We start from the raw sequence: 17,026 nt of genomic DNA on the forward strand, positions 1-17,026 counted from the left end.
GACATTTAACCAACTAAGCCACCCAGACACCCCAAACTAAAGCTATTTTAAGTAATATATCTCTTGTATTTTCTTTCTTAACTTCTTTTTATTGATACATTCTTGGTGTAGAATTCATCTTTTTTCTTAGTATTCCACAGTCTAGTAAAAGATTAGATTAATTATTTTTTAAGATTAGATTTAATTTTTAAAGGAGATTGATTGAGGGGCACCTGGATGGCTCAGTCAGCTAAGCGTCTGCCTTAGGCTCAGGTCATGGTCCCAGGGTCCTGGGATTGAACCCTGAATCAGGCTCCTTGCTCAGCAAGGAGTCTGCTTTTCTCTCTGCCTCTGCCTGCCACTCTGCCTACTTGTGCTCTCTATCTCTCTGTCAAATAAATAAATAAAATCTTTTAAAAAATAATAAAGAAAATTGATTGAAGGTTCAAAAGAAGCTATAAGAAGGCATAAACCACAATTACTACACAAGTTCAGAGTTCTTTAGGATCACTTAATGAGTTACTTTTCTGAATTCCCATATGGTGCAAGCCAGCCTATGTGTTTCCACCAGGGCATTTCTGGCATTTCTCCTAGAATTCAGACCAAAAATATTCAGGAACACCAAGTTATCAAAAAGCAAGCACAACTCAGAAATTCCTAAGTACCTGTTTCTTTCCTCTATATTCTTATTACCAACCAAAATTATAATAGATGACCCAAGAAAATGCACCAACTATAACCTATGACTTCTATTATTCCCTGGAATGTCCATGTATGTACTTATGGTTTAAGAAAAAAAGTCAATAAATGAATCTCTCTTAAGAATAAAAAATACCAGCCTGTAATACTAAGTTGCCGAGAGCTGACACCTATCATGCCCTTTCCTCAGAAAAATATCCACAGCTGGGAGAAAGATACCCTGAGAATACAGGGAAGTAATTGCCTGCCATTTTAGTTGAGCTCAGCAAATTTCAAAATAGAAATATTAGTACCAACAGCTTATAAGAGGGGGAAGCTGAACTTCTCACCCAATGTCCAATCTTCTTTTGAAATGGAATAAAATGGTAGAAGATCTTTAGATGGAAGGAGAAGGAAAAAAAAAAAAAAACTTATTCTTTGCATTTGAATTTTCAAAGCTCAAACATTTGGGGGAAATGTTCATATTATATTTCTAAGGAAAGAAATAGGTAATGAAACAGTATACAGAAAAAATATGATTTAAAAAATAGTCACACGCACACACACGCACGCACACACACACCAATCCAGATGTCCTGGTGTCAGAAGTCTATGTACACAAAATTAGCCATATTTAACGTTCGTTTAGAAAGGACTTGTGTCCCCAGCAGCATACTTTCTCTTTCTTGGAACCATGACCCCGGAAAAACCTTCCTTAGTGCTTGCTTTTAGATGTCTGCTTGAGAAGGCCCGCATAAGCTTACCATAGAGCTTGGGCATGACAGTAACTCTGTGGCTTCTGTCATGATATTTTTCTCCAGCTCAGACCTTCTGTAGAGACCCCTCAGAGACCACTGAAAGACCTCCGAGAAGTCACTGCTAATGGTGCTCCCTGTGAAATCCCAGTTCTATGACAGGTTATTGGATTGGAAGTCTCTCAAAGTTGCCACTCTGTAAGGTGAGAGAGTGGTGCTGAATTGCACGTAGAGCTGGTGAATTGGATCTTTCCACCGTTCCCACAAATTGTCACTTGGATTTCTAAACGACATTGCACATTCCATTGCCAAATTCCAAGTTCCATTCCAAATTTGTGAAAGCAGAATTTTCAGCTTTTCTTAGTCAATCTTTTTCTGTAATGTCAACCAACTGAAGAAAATACTAAGAAAAACAAAAACAAAACTATCCTCCAAGAAAGAAAAGAAAAGTTTATTTTCTAGTTAAACAACAAAAACTCCTTAGGCAGAAAGCTCTAGAGATTTATAGTCTATCCAGCCATGTGCTGCTTTTTTTCCCCTCCTAATGCCACCCTAAAAAAGAGAGTTGTTGAAATAAAAATAAAATATCATTCTCAGTCTTAGAACATAATCTGACAAATATCATATTACTAAACCATAATATACTAATATCTGTATTCAAATTAAACATGACTTCTATTCCTACTCTGAAACAATGAATATGTATTTGCTTTGAATTTATATAACAAACGACCATTTCCGTTGCTTTCTTTTTCCTAAACTAATAAAATGATTTTCTCAAATCACAGATTAGAAAGAATAGTGAGAGGAGAGTCTAGAAAAATGCAACAGATTCTAAATGAAAACAGTTATCCCTGAAATTATGGAAATAAGTACAATTTATATTTATTCTTAAATGTCCTACAAAAAATACCCATATATTAAAATGATAAAAGAACGCTATTAAAATGTGACTTCATATTTATACTCTGAGGGATTGTGAAAACATGTATGGTTTGCAATTCTGTTGTGCTGATCCTGTCTTACATCGCCGTTTAGTGTTCGAAGCTGTGGTACAGTGCCAGAGTGAAGGACACACACTCTCAAACTGCAGTTTAAATCTCAGCTCTAATTCTTACTGCACAGACACTGGCATTGCATTCTTTCGGCCTCTGATATCTCATCTGAAAATGATTATAGTAAAATAGTTCAAAGGTTTTTTGCATAGTTGGCTAATTTAATATATGTAAACTTTTAATTACTTAAATTGGAGATTACAAAGATGATAGGGTTTACTGCCTGGATGCTTAGGTAGGTATATGAACTTACGGTAAACCTGGTCCTCTACTGACTACCATTTGAAGATAATCTTTGTGCACTCAAATCTTTCCATAATTCTGAACATCTGGAATCTCTCTGGGTTGAAATGTGGTATCTTTGCTCTGTCCTTAGAGAAAAGTAAAATTAAATGTATAATGTGTTCAGACAATTTTGGAAATGCCTATAGAATTCTATTTTCATATTAATGCATTTCCTTCCAATGTAGCTGTCACAGGTGGTGTGATTTCTGATACTCTATGTTACAACCCAACACTCATTCCTCCTCCTTGCACATGACCATATGCTTATCTGATAACATACAGACCACTGCAGTCATGTCATTGTACTCTCAGGAGACATATGCTTTCTTCTTTTTTGAGTAATTAGTACAGGATTCTTTGTATTGACTTTCAAATCAACTTTTTTTTTTTTTTTAACTTTTGTCTTCCCTGTGGATTTTTTTCTTCTTTTCATTAGGTTGCATTTACCTGATATTCTTTAAAACCTGAACCTGATCAGGCAGTGGCCTCTCTTGGGTACCATTCCTGTAGTGATCTGCAGTTAGCTAAGATCTGGATGGAAAACTGAAAACCCCAAGGAGCCTCTGCTTGTCCAGCAGAGCAGCTAGAGCTCTTCCTGGTATTTCTCCCATTGGATTCACTCTTCTTAAATTAATTAAATGAGGTTGGAGTTACAAATAAGGCCCTCACTGCTCAGCCACTCAGCTGGGAAACTACTTTGCAATCAAAAATTAAGACAGGTAAAAGAAAAGTGATCTTTTTTGTTTGTTTAATAGTTTCTCAGGAGACATGATTAAGGAAAGCTGTGATGATGCTTAGGGGTAAGAGAATTGGTAAGAAAAGAGGCAGAAAAAGAATGCTACTTCTAGACTCTTCAGCTGTATCCATATCAACCAAATACCCTACGTGGTGTCTGGTTTAAGATCAATTCACTGTGGCATTTATGAATCTCTGCAAAAAAGAAATTTCTCAGGGAGAACTAAATACAGATACACGCAAACTAAGTGAGGAACAGTAGTAGCGAGGACTGAACACATGATTCTGCTCTAACAGTGGTAAATAGTAAAGGGGTCAATGTTGTCCTTAGTGCATTTGTTGCCAAACCCATCAGCAGAGTCATGCCCTTTAAGTTTTTGAGTTACGCTAACCCTTCCACTTGAGACTAAAAGCAATCTGATGTTTTTCATTTTGTAACATTACATCAATGAAGCCATGGTGAACATTATTCGTCTGATGACTGGCATATCTATATAATTGCATATAATTAGTTTTGATTTTGACAACTGATTCATTTTTTTTCAGTCTTTCAAATCTTCAGAAAAAAGTTGTTGCTTGCTAGTTGCTTCATCATATATATTCTAAATTACTACAAGATACTTCTGCATATACAGCTTATAATATTTTAAGTGTCTATTTTCCCTCTATCCCTATTCCTACTCGAGCACTTCTCTTTAGCTTATTATAGATATTCTGTGCATGTAAGTCTTGGGTGTGTAGTTTGGGTTATTCTGACCTTTTTATATATATAAAAGGAAGTGGGAATGATAGTAGTAGGTAGTCTCATGATGGACCAATAATCCTGTAGTATTTGGGTTCAGTTCTTATTGCAGTTTGTTTTGCTGATAATCAAGGATCAAATTTCACAGAGTCAGGGAAAATAGAGCACATTAATAGGGATTAGAACATAGAGCACAATACAGGGATTCTACAACACACACACACAGACACACACCCACACACATACACATACACACACATATACAAATAGAGCAGAAGTCCCAGCCAAGCTGGGTGGCACAAACACAAGAAAATAACTGGGGAAAAAATCAGATATTGAGGAAGGTAAGTGTGCCTCTAGCAGACAGAATGATTTCCTGAGTTGGTCTTCTTAGAGAGGCATGTGGTGGAAGCAGGCCAACACCAGCAGTGTTGCAGAAACCTGGACCAAAGCTGCAGTGTGCAAATGAGCCACATATCTGTTACAAAAGGAGCTTTTGTTTGTTTTTTGTTTCAAATTTGAATTTAAATTCTAGTTAGTTAACATATAGTATAACATTAATTTCAGGTGTAGATTTTAGTGATTCATCACTTCCGTGTAACACCCAGTGCTCATCACCAGTGCTGTCCTTAACACTTACTGCCCAAATTACCCCACCCCTCACCCACCACCCCTCCAGTAACCCTCAGTTTGTTCTCTATAGTTAAGAGTCTCTTACAGTTTCCTTTCCTTGCTTTTTTTCCCCCCTTCCCCTTTGCTTTCAGGAAACAAGCCAATTATCAGGGTGAACCTCACAGAGTCCCAGAAGTCATAAAGTTATATTTAACTTAGAAAAAAATGTGGATATCCATCAACAGGGCAATGTTTGAATAAATTATAATGAAAGGAGAATTATGCAGCCATAGATAATACTTTGGTCCATATGTGGTAGGATATATCCAGAATTATGCAGCAATCGGTATTATTTTTTCCCTATCTGTCAGCATAAGTAAATGTTTAGGATATTTTTTCCACCAGTGGCAAAAGAAACAAGTTTAGATGCTAATACTTTATACAGATAATTATATTTTTGTAAAAACTTTTCTTAAATGTGTAGGTAAGAAATGAAGGGAAGAGAAAAATAAAAAGAGGTGTGGGACAATAAATTTCAGGGCCTGCTTGGTGGGAAGGTAAGATAAAGTTGACAAATTATCATATTTGGAGTTCATTCCTTGTTAATAAAAATAACTTTTTTTATAAATCAATAAAGATTATGTGAAAATATTTTAAAAAATCAAATATCTCCCCAATTTTATTACTTGCTTTTATCTTTATTCATGGTCATTGTAGTATAGAAATGTTCAGTTTGTTAGCAGTAAATCTGTCAAGCTTTACTCTCTTCGACTTTAGGTTTTAATATGACTTCAAATTATTTCAATATTAGCATTTTTTTTAAGATTTTATTTATTTGAAACAGAGAGAGAGATCACAAGTATGCAGAGAGGCAGGCATAGAGAGAGAGAGGAGAAAGCAGGCTCCCCGCTGAGCAGAGAGCCCGATGCGGGCCTTGATCCCAGGACCCTGAGATCATGACCTGAGCCGAAGGCAGAGGCTTAACCCACTGAGCCACCCAGGTGCCCTTCAATATTAGCATTTTACACCTGGGTTTGTTTTGCATAAATGGAGGGACACGCCTAATATTTGACTATAAGTAATTATATCAAATCTATATACTCTTTGCATTCAAGTGACGTTATTAGAAACATTTTCTTTAATAATAATCAAACACACTTTCAAACCTGAACCATATATTTCTTCCTTCTTACTTACTTCTCAGGTATCACACTGGGGATGAAAATTTCAGCATATGTATTTGGGGGGAAACATTATTCAGTCCATAATATTGCCATATATTTAAAAGTTCCAGGAATTATTTAAATAACCTTTGAAATTTAAAAATACACATACTCTTACAAGAGGCAATTCTTTTGAGAGTATTAGAAATAATTTTATATTTAACTTATATATTCTCTAAAAAATTATTCATGTTAAATTTTATGTGGGTGGCACGAATGGGGTATAATATGTGTGTGCACTTATATTAAAGAAGGTTAAGAACTAGGGTAGAAAATTTAAATAATTTTTATGGTTAAGGGTACACTCCTATTGCTTATGATTTCTCACTTGGAGGATTATTAATGAATATGAAAGGGTTACCAAATTGAATCTATAATGATCTTTTATAATCTTCTGTTTTAATTCTCTTTGTGGAGTTGTAATTTATATTTTATTATGCATTAAAATTAATAATAGTACATTTTAGACATTTGTTATACTTGGGTTAATATAATTATGTCCTCTCTATAACAAATGCTACCCACCACATTTCTTCAGCTTCCACCACCCTATAAAAAATTAAGCAGTGTTTTGAAATATATATATGTGTGTGTGTGTGTATAATCTTTTATAAGGGCTAATGTTTAAGTTTATGTTATAAAACCATGCATAGTATTTTTTCCTTGTGTTGAAAACATAATCAACTTTGCTAGTTCCCATTCAGATGAATTAGTTCTTTATAAGCTTTGATGGGGATATATCACTTAGATTAATGTAACTTCAGTCCATTACATATAATGGTGGTCAAATTAATTTACTAAAACTTTGACCACAGTCTGGATAGTAAACCAAGGAAAAATTAATCAGCTTGGTACTGTGCATCATATTACACTTAGAAGTGAATCATATGAGTGTAAATTATGCAAATTATACCTATGTCATTTCAAAATAGTAGCAAGTATACTGTACAGTTTAACCATTGTAAATTCTATAATTATTAAAGTGTTCCATTATTTACCAGCTGTTATAAAAATATCAAATAGACATAATAAATTGTGTAATCATGTACTTCATAACTGGAGAAAGTATACCTTGATACATTACTTAATGAAAGCTGTTTAATTGCAACTATAAAAAATAAAGTATTGCAAATCTGTTTGGTCAAATAATCCAGTAAAATAGGGTAAGACACAAATATAATAATTTTGGTAAATTTTTGTCTATTAAAATATCAGTAGAGATGATGTTATGAAATTAAAACAAAAGCATAAAATATTTTAAATTGTGTTCAGAACATATCTCTATTTACGCCTTTGATTCAAAATCAAAATTTTGCTGGTTTCCACTATTTCTGACTAGTTAACTTTACTACAGACATATATAAATGTGACAGCCTGAAGCAAGTGGAAAAGATGGCAGAATGGAATCAAAGGCCCTGCATTTTCAGGGCTTTCATTTGTCCCCTGTTTTCTGTCAAACTTTCAACAACTTACATAATCAAATGCAATATTTTTCTTAAAGTGTAAACAGAAATAGATGGATTAACCTTAAGGTCTGGATAAATCGCAGAATGGTAGAATTGTGAAAAGCATGATCATGATTTCTCTACAACTCTTGACAGACATCCATCAGAGAGTAGAGTGTTTTAACACTGTTAACATAAAAAAAGAATACCAATCAAATTTCGCTTTCCACATTGCCTATTGCTTTTTCAGTATCAAACTGTAGTTTGAACATGTGCTGTATTTTTATTACCATTTTCTATCATCCATCCACCCATCCACTCATTTATTCAATCATTTGTAATAGAACTGTATCCTGAAATGTTATATATGCTATTCTTCTTGAATATTCATATAAATGCTGCTCTACCCACATTGTCTGGAGATGTATTATGATTGACTTACTGAGAGTGCAGAGATAAAGGCCTAAATACTGATAATTTGGTTACCTAAATAGATTCAAGAATCAAAAATAAAATGCCACAAGAATTAAAAAAAAATAACATATACCCTTTTTAAGGTAAAATAATAGAATGTCTTCAGCTATTCCTGCACTCCTATTGGAGACAAGTTGATAGATCAATGGACAGGGAGATTTGAAGAGAAAGAGATGAGTCATCACAGTAGATGAGGTCAGAAGCTTCAAACAGTAGCATTTCACATGGTAATAAAAGGAGGATAGCCCGCTGATAAAGATCCAATCAGCCTTAGGGAATCTATTGGAGCTGAAGCTACATCTGCATCCACTAACTGACATTGTGTAAACACCTTCTTTGCCTTACTGATCCACTTGAACTATTCTTTTTGGTGAAGGAAAGACCTCCCAAGAGTTGGTATTTTATCAATAAAGGATAATTGTAGAAAAGTACACCTATATCCTGAAACTTGGCTAGGGCAATCCTGACTACCTTGTTCATAAATCTGCCTCCTCTTTTCAGTCATCCAGAAAATAAAAGATTTCAATAGAGGAGTGGGTTTTTTTGTTTGTTTTGTTTTGTTAAGATTTACTTATTTATTTTTGTGGGGGGAGAGGGGCAGAGGGAGAGTGAGAATCTCAAGCAGACTCCCTGCTGAGGGTGAAGCCCAAGAGGGGCTTCATCTCACAACCCCAAGACCATGATCTGAGCCAAAATTAAGAGTGGGACACTTAGCTGCCTGAGCCACCCAGGCACCACTCAGCACAGGAGTGTTTTTAACGGAGGAAGTCTCTGCTGAAGAGGAAGGGAACAATCACATCTCTTTATCAATGAAACACATTCTTGCTGCTCTTTAAATATATTTTGATCAGCTTTATGTCCAAACCCTGCACAAAACAAAGCACATAGTGATAAACAAGGCAGACAAGAATCTTGAACTCATGAGTATTACTGCCTAGTTAGTGGAGTCAAAATTAAACTTTAAAAATATATAATTTCTCATGATTACAGATTGTGAAAAATGTTATGAAGGATGCATAATAGGGTGATATTAAATACGTAAGGGGCAGACCAAAATAAACTGGACTGTATGCAGAATATTCCTCTAATTTGGGGAGTGATCAAAGAGTTGAGAAATTTTGACAGTAAGATTCTCCCACGGAACTTAGCCCAAGAGCGAGGCTATAAAGCCCAGCTTCCTTTCCCCAATAGCACCAAATTGCAGTGAGTTAGCAATCCTTATAACAAATTGAAAATAAATAAATATAAAAAAATGGGGTGGGACATTAAAACAGAATATGTAATAATATATAAAAATTGGTGGAGAAGAAAAGGTTTGAAGTTTGGGTAGGTAGGTCAGGACTTCTGGTTCAAAGTGAGTAGTTGGTTTAAGACTGATGACTATATCAGGCAGGGGTTTTCAGAGAACCAGTATGATATGTCTACATGCAGATCTAGGTATGTGTCTATCATCTATCTATCATCTACCATCTATCTCTTTATAGCTCCACACACATACACACCCTTTTATATTTACATTTGTATTTACACATATATTTATATATGTGTGTGTATTTATATGTATGTGTTAAGGGATTTATTTTAAGGAATTGGCTCATGTGATTGCTGGGCCTTCTGGTACAAAATCTGTAAGTTAGACCAGCAATCTAAAACTCAGGCAACAGTTAATTTGGGGTCTTGAGTCCAAAATTTAGTAAACTGGCATACTGAAACCTTGGCAGGAATTGACATTATTTCTGAGTCACAATTTCTTTAGAAAACCTCAGTTTTTGTTCTTAAGCCATTTATCTAATTGGATGAGGCCCACTGGCATTATGGAAGATAAATCTTGAAGTTAACTGATGGTAGATGTTAACGCTGTCTACAAAATAGCTTCACACAACACCTAGTATTGCTTAAACTACCGGGTACTTTGGCCTCACCAAATTGATACATAAAACTAAACGCAAAGCATAATGAGAAAAGGACAATGTGGCAAGTGGTGCTTAATCAAATTCATAACATCCTTTATTTTTCACATTTCTTTATCCCAAGTTTCTAGTTCTAGTTTTGTTCTAGAACTATGTCCACATTCTCTTCAGTTATTTCTAAACATGCTTTTACTCAGTCATAATGTTCTATTTTCTTTAGCCTTAAAAAGTTTTCTAATTTTGTCTTAGTATTCTGTAGTAATTGGCTGACTTTATTTGTCCCCTTCACCATAAATTTATTAAGCTTTTCATAATACTGAATGACAGAAATTCTATGTACCGCATTTTTGGATGCTATAGCTAAATGTTTCAGTCATCTAATTTGGGCCACTCTCAATATTGATTTAATGAGATTAAAATTTATATTATAGGTGTACTATGCTATATCAGAATATTTCTAGTTATATAAAGTAATGCTAGCATTAAGAAAAGTTTCCATTTTATTTAAATTGGAAGCCATAAGAAAACATAAACATATTAAATAAGTTAGAAACATCTTGTATCAAGAATAATAAAAATGTATATTTAATAAACATAAATTACATAATATTAAATACTGCCTTTGGACTAGACATTTGTATGTAAAAAAGAATTTAGGTTAATGTAATTTTCTTATATGGAAACTGAAAATGCTTAAATAGGCGTTTCACCCTAAGTTAGTACAAATATAAAAATGTAATTTCTTAAAAACCAGTTTATTGGGACGCCTGGGTGGCTCAGTTGGTTAAGCAGCTGCCTTCGGCTCAGGTCATGGTCCCGGCGTCCTGGAATCGAGTCCCACATCGGGCTCCTTGCTCCGCAGGGAGCCTACTTCTCTCTGCCTGCCACGCTGTCTGCCTGTGCTTGCTCTCGTGCTCTCTCTCTCTGACAAATAAATAAATAAAATCTTAAAAAAAAAAACAGTTTATTTTCCTTTGTATTAATGAATATTTTTAAAGATTTTATTTATTTATTTGACACAGAGAGAGAGAGATCACAAGTAGGCAGAGAGGCAGGCAGAAGTGGGCTCCCTGCTGAGCAGAAAGCCGGGTATGTGGCTGGATCCCAGGACCCTGAGATCATGACCTGATCCAAAGGCAGTGGCTTAACCCACTGAGCCAACCAGGTGCCCCTGTATTAATGAATTTGTATATGTATTATAAAGTTTTCCTATTCACTATCACTCTCTTATTTTTATTTTTATTTTTTTATAAATGGGGAATTTGTTTTATTTATTTATTTTTTTACAAGTTTTTATTTAAATTCCAGTTAGTTAACATATAGTGTAACATTAGTTTCAGGTATGGAGTCTAGTGATTTATCATTTTTATACAACACCCAGTGATCATCACAATAAGCACCCTCCTTAATTCCCACCACCCATTTAATCCATTCCCCTACTCACCTCCCCTCCAATAACCCTCAGTGTGTTCTCTATGGTTAGGAGTCTGTTTACTGGTTTTCTGGTTTTATTTGTTACATACTTTTAGGTTACATGAAGAAATTCAGTATCACTTTAACATTCTTTAATAATATAATACCGAAGCATAGGCCATGATCTTATGTGTGCGCTCCACGTATGACTTTATAAAATAATGGCTAAAATGGCATTAAATGCCTAAAACGTGATGTAAAAAGCATAATAAAGACTTTCTGCTGTGTTGACTTTGTCTTGAAAACTAACCTAAGTTGTCCCCATGATATGCTATCAAGTAGGCATCATTGTTAACACTATTTTTCAGCCAAAGAATCAGACATTAAAAATTATTAAAATAATTATTAAATAATTTTCTATGGCTAAAAATTGTCACGTTGCAAAGCTGATATTGAAACATGCCCTTAGAACCCTCTTACACTGTTGGTGGGAATACAAGTTGGTGCAACCACTTTGAAAAACAGTGTGGAGATTCCTCAAAAATTAAAAATAGAGCTACTCTATGACCCTGCAATTACACTACAGGGTATTTACCACAAAGATAGAGATGTAGTGAAAAGAAGCACCAAATGTACTCCAATGTTTATAGCAACAATGTTCACAATCACCAAAATGAGGAAAGAGCCAAGATGCCCTTCAACAGACAAATGGATAAAGGAGATATGGTCCATATATACAATGGAGTATTATGAAGAAATAATGAGTAACCAAGTTTTGTATCAGCATGGACAGGACTAGAGATAATGCTGAGTGAAATAAGTCAAACAGGAATAGTCAATTATCATGTGGTTTCACTTACTTGTGGAGCATAGGGAATAACATGGAGGACATTAGGAGAAGGAAAGGAAAAGTGAATGGGGTAAACCAGAGAGGGAGATGAAGCATGAGAAACTGTGAACTCTGTGGACTCTGAGAAACAAACAATTTTGGAGGGGAGGTGGTTGGGGAGATGGGTGAGCCTGGTGGTGTGTATTAAGGAGGGCACGTATTGCATGGAGCACTGGGTGTGGTGCATGAACAGTGAATCTTGGAATCTTGGAACAGTGAAAAAATTAAAATTAAGATGTTTAAAAAAACCATGATAATCAAATAAACAAACAAAAAACAGTTCTAGTAATCATATAACTTGAGAAAACTGCTAACTAATCAAGCTTCAATAATTCCCTTTGTGCCAGAAATAATGTAGTAGATTGTGGTTTAAATGAACAAGTGGGTTTGCGGACAGTCTGTGCAATCAGATTCTCAAGATGACTTTTAGGAGCCCCCTTCCTGACATTCCCGCCCTTATGTGATTTTTTCCCCTTGAATATAAGCAGAATGTGTGACTTGCTTCTAATCAATAGAAAATGATAAAAGTGACAGGAGGTATATGATTATGATTATGTCATTACATGATTGCAAGGCATAAAATTGGAGCATCCATCTTGATGGAGTGTCTCTTTCTCTATCTTGCTGAATTTGACCAAACAAGTAGGTATTTTAGGAAATTCCACATGGCAAGTAACTGTGAGAGGCTCTAGTCACTGAGGGAAAATTTAGACTGACAGAGAACAAAACAATGAAGTCCTTAGTCCTACAGTTGCAAAAAACTGAATTCTAACAATAATCTGAATGACCTTGAAAGTGCATTCCCAGTCAAGCCTCAGATGAGACATCAACCCCATCCTACACGTTGAGTGAAGCCTTGTGAGATCCTAAGCAAAGGACCCAGGAAAGACAATTCCTGACTCCTGTTTTACAATGAAACGGTGAGATAATAAATGTGCGTTGTTTTAAGTAGATGATTTTGTGGTAATAAATATCTATTGTAGAAATATTAAGTATTAGAGCTCCTCAGTTTTTCATTTTAGGTTTTTTATTAAGAGTGACATCTGGGTGGGGGCACCTGGGTGGCTCACTGGGTTAAGCCTCTGCCTTTGGGTCAGGTCATGATCTCAGAGTCCTGGGATTGAGCCCCGCATTGGGGTCTTTGCTCAGTGGGGAGCCTGCTTCCCCCTCTGTCTCTCTGCCTGCCTCTCTGCCTACTTGTGATCTCTCTTCCTGTCAAATAAATACATAAAAAATCTTTTAAAAAAAGGATTAAAAAGAAAAAGAGTGACATCTGGCTGATACCCACCCATGAAATGTTCCTCATTGTCATTTTAAAATGCTTATAAGGTACTGAAAAAGATAATTCATGCTCATACACAGAAATATACCACAATCCTAAACAAAAACAAAACATCCCATGTTTCTAAACAGAATCTTGCTTAAATATAAATCACAAAGACAGCTGTAAATTTCAATGGCTTTAAACAATATTTACTATAGGACTTTGGGCTGTTTTAGATACTCTCCAGAAATAGAATGGATCAGCCCCTCAAAGCCCAAAAGTATTTCAGAAGTCAAGACAGATGATATCACATGTAGAAAAAAAGAGGACATAATAAATTTATTATTTTAAAAATGAAGTCTTCTGGTAAGAGCTGGGCAGAGGTTATCTAAAGTTATCTAAAAGTAAGCTTATCTAAAAATGCCTTGAGAGGCCATGGAAAGGAGGCTGGCTTGGGATTTTTGTGGTGGTTAGGGAATGGGGCTAGGGTGTGTTTCTTGAGTGTAACAGTGGTTTCAGAACCTGCCAGCACCGTGGAGGGGGTACACAGATATACTTATGAGCTTTTCCAGATTTGAGGCAAAATGGAAAGAGGGACAGTTATGGATTAAAAATGGTTAGCATTCTGGGTTCCTGGGTGTGCAGTTGTTAAGCACTGGACTCTTGGTTTTGGCTCAGGTCCTGATTTCAGGGTCATGATCTCAGGGTCCCGAGATCAAGCTCCTAGTTGGGCACCATGCTCTGCATGGCATCTTCTTAAGACTCTCTTTCTTTCTCCCCCTACATTCCCCCTTGCTCTCTTTCCCTTCACTCTCTCAAATAAATAAATCTTAAAAAAAAAAAAAAAGAAGTTGTCATCAGTCAAACATAAAAAAATGGAGTCAGATACGTTATTACAATGATAAGCTGAATAGCTTTTTCTGGTTTTGGCTCTGTTCTCTCATGTGTCTTTTGTTACAGCTCTGTCGATTGCTGATCTACAATGGATTGGTCTGGAAAATTGACCCTCCAACATTTTCCCATTGGAAGGGAAGAGATTCAAAAGGGAGAGTTGAAAGATTCATGTTTTGGGGATTATGGCCTAAAACTGGAAACCCGCGTCTTTATATTATATTAGCTAAAATAAATCATCAGAACAACTTTGATTTAGAGTACAAGAGACTCCTTCTTTTTTTTTTTAATTTTTTATAAACATATAATGTATTATTAGCCAAAGGGGTACAGGTCTGTGAATTGCCAGGTTTACACACTTCACAGCACTCACCATAGCACATACCCTCCCCAATGTCCATAACCCCACCACCCTCTCCCAAGACTCCTTCGCTTGATGGAAAACATGGCAAAATCAAATTGCAAAGGACATGATTACAGAGAGTGGGATAATTGAAATCATTTTTTGTAAACAATCTACTATAGAGTTGAATAGAGGAAGAACAAATTAAACTACCCATGTTTCATTTTATGACACACAAATTTCAGCATATGGAATTGAACTGAAACAAGGGAACAAGTCATGATTTACACCTCACATTCAGTCCCCTAATCCATAGGATCAAGATCATAGTCACCAAAAATTTTAGTGCCATCTTTTTGCAATGCAAGTTGATAAGGTGATTTTCAATCACTCAGATGCTTTCTTCCATGAAAAAATACTGAATAATAGTAACCAGTAAATTGTAACTGAAGTTATTATAATTTAACCAAAGTGATTACAAATTAACCATTTAGAAATAGCAATTTCCATGAAAAAGAATGCAAAACAGAAGTAGGGCACAGTGAGATTTATGGAACTCTTAATTAAACTAAGAGGTAGTGGCACAAAGAGGAAGATTCCTATGAGCAGTGTATAGATTTGCATTGCATTTTCCCATGTATTTTTTATCTAATTCACATAGAATTAGAAAGTGAGGCCAAAGCTCCAGTGATTCCCCCACTTTAGTAGCATGTGCTTGAACCACAAGAATGTATGTTGAAAAGTGCAAACTTAATTGCCTGCATCTAAACCCACCCCAAAAATCTAATTTAATAAAGAATCTCACTGTAATACTAGAAGTTGAATCTAAGCCACGTTCAGACCCACATGCTGTCCATTGGGAGGTAAAATGCTATAACTGATCTCACATTATCTGAAAACTAATCACGATACATATATTATCAAGGAATTCCTGAAAGGACATTTGAACATAAAGGAACGGATTATTTTAGAAGAAAAGAAACTACATAATTAGAGCTAACGAGAACCCTGAACATGATTATTAAACTATTCTACTAAACAGTAGCATAGCTTAATGATAAATCACTAGCAGCCATCTATTGAAAATTGAAAATAAGAAGATAATGCCCACTAAAATTATTTAATGATGTCCTGGAAGAAATAGAAAAACAATGAATAAAATGGATATTGGTCAGTTGTTTTAAATAATAGAAGATGTATCTGTCTACTTGGAAACAATACAAATAGCTAACATATCATTAGAATATATATGATCTTATAAAAGCTTGGTGCACTACTCTGTTACAACATAAAATTATAGGTGTCAATAGTTATCTCACAGATAACCAAAAATAAAATAGAAATTATATGTGGGTATAGAACAAGGTAGAAATGAATGGAATAAATATTCTGTACACTAAAGTAACCCAAATAATGGGTCTTTCCTTGAAATTAATTTCATTATGAATGTGCAATCCTGATCAAAACAAAACAAAACAAAACACAATATGATTAGATACTTGCCTGAATGGATACTAAAAATGGTTCTGAATAAAATTTTCATTCAGTTCTACTCTATTACAATAAATCCAATATATATTTAAGTTACATGAAGTTATTCCAAACTTTCAATACAAGCATGAATAGTAAAAACAAACTTTTTTTTTAAAGATTTTTTATTTATTTATTTGACAGACAGAGATCACAAGTAGGCAGAGAGACAGGTAGCAAGAGAGGAGGAAGCAGGCTCCCTGCCGAGCAGAGAGCCAGATACGGATCTTGATCCCAGGACCCTGAGACCATGACCTGAGCTGAAGGCAGAGGCTTTAACCTACTGAGCCACCCAGGCGTCCCTAAAACAAACATATTTTTAAGAAATGTAGACTAGTTGTTCTACCATACATTTAAATAGATTATTTCTTTATAAAAAATAAAACAGTGCTGTACTGGAACAAAAACTAAGTCTGTTAAATCACCAAAAATGTTAGAAAAATTAGTTTTAGAGCATTTTGTTAAATATAAATGTAAGAGGATATATACATTCCCCAGCATCCATATACACACAGACCTAGACACAAACAGAGCTAGAATATAAAGTACTTTAAAACAGATGTTATTCTTATAAGTTATATAAATAATAAGTAACATAATGTTATTGTGATGTTAAGGGAACTCATGAAACAGTATGGTTCATTATTTGTGTAATGCTAAGTCTTCAGATAATTTTAATATTCTTCCTTTTATTCTTTGTTTTAGAATTTTTTTACAATGAATGGAACACACATATGTTTATTTCAGAAACAATAAAACATTTAAAATAATTTGAAAAGTGAGTTGAAACACTTAAAGAACAT

The sequence above is a fragment of the Lontra canadensis genome, unplaced genomic scaffold (genome assembly GCF_010015895.1).
Source record: "Lontra canadensis isolate GAN:19392208 unplaced genomic scaffold, GSC_riverotter_1.0 scaffold22, whole genome shotgun sequence".
In the NCBI taxonomy this organism is placed as follows: domain Eukaryota; kingdom Metazoa; phylum Chordata; class Mammalia; order Carnivora; family Mustelidae; genus Lontra; species Lontra canadensis.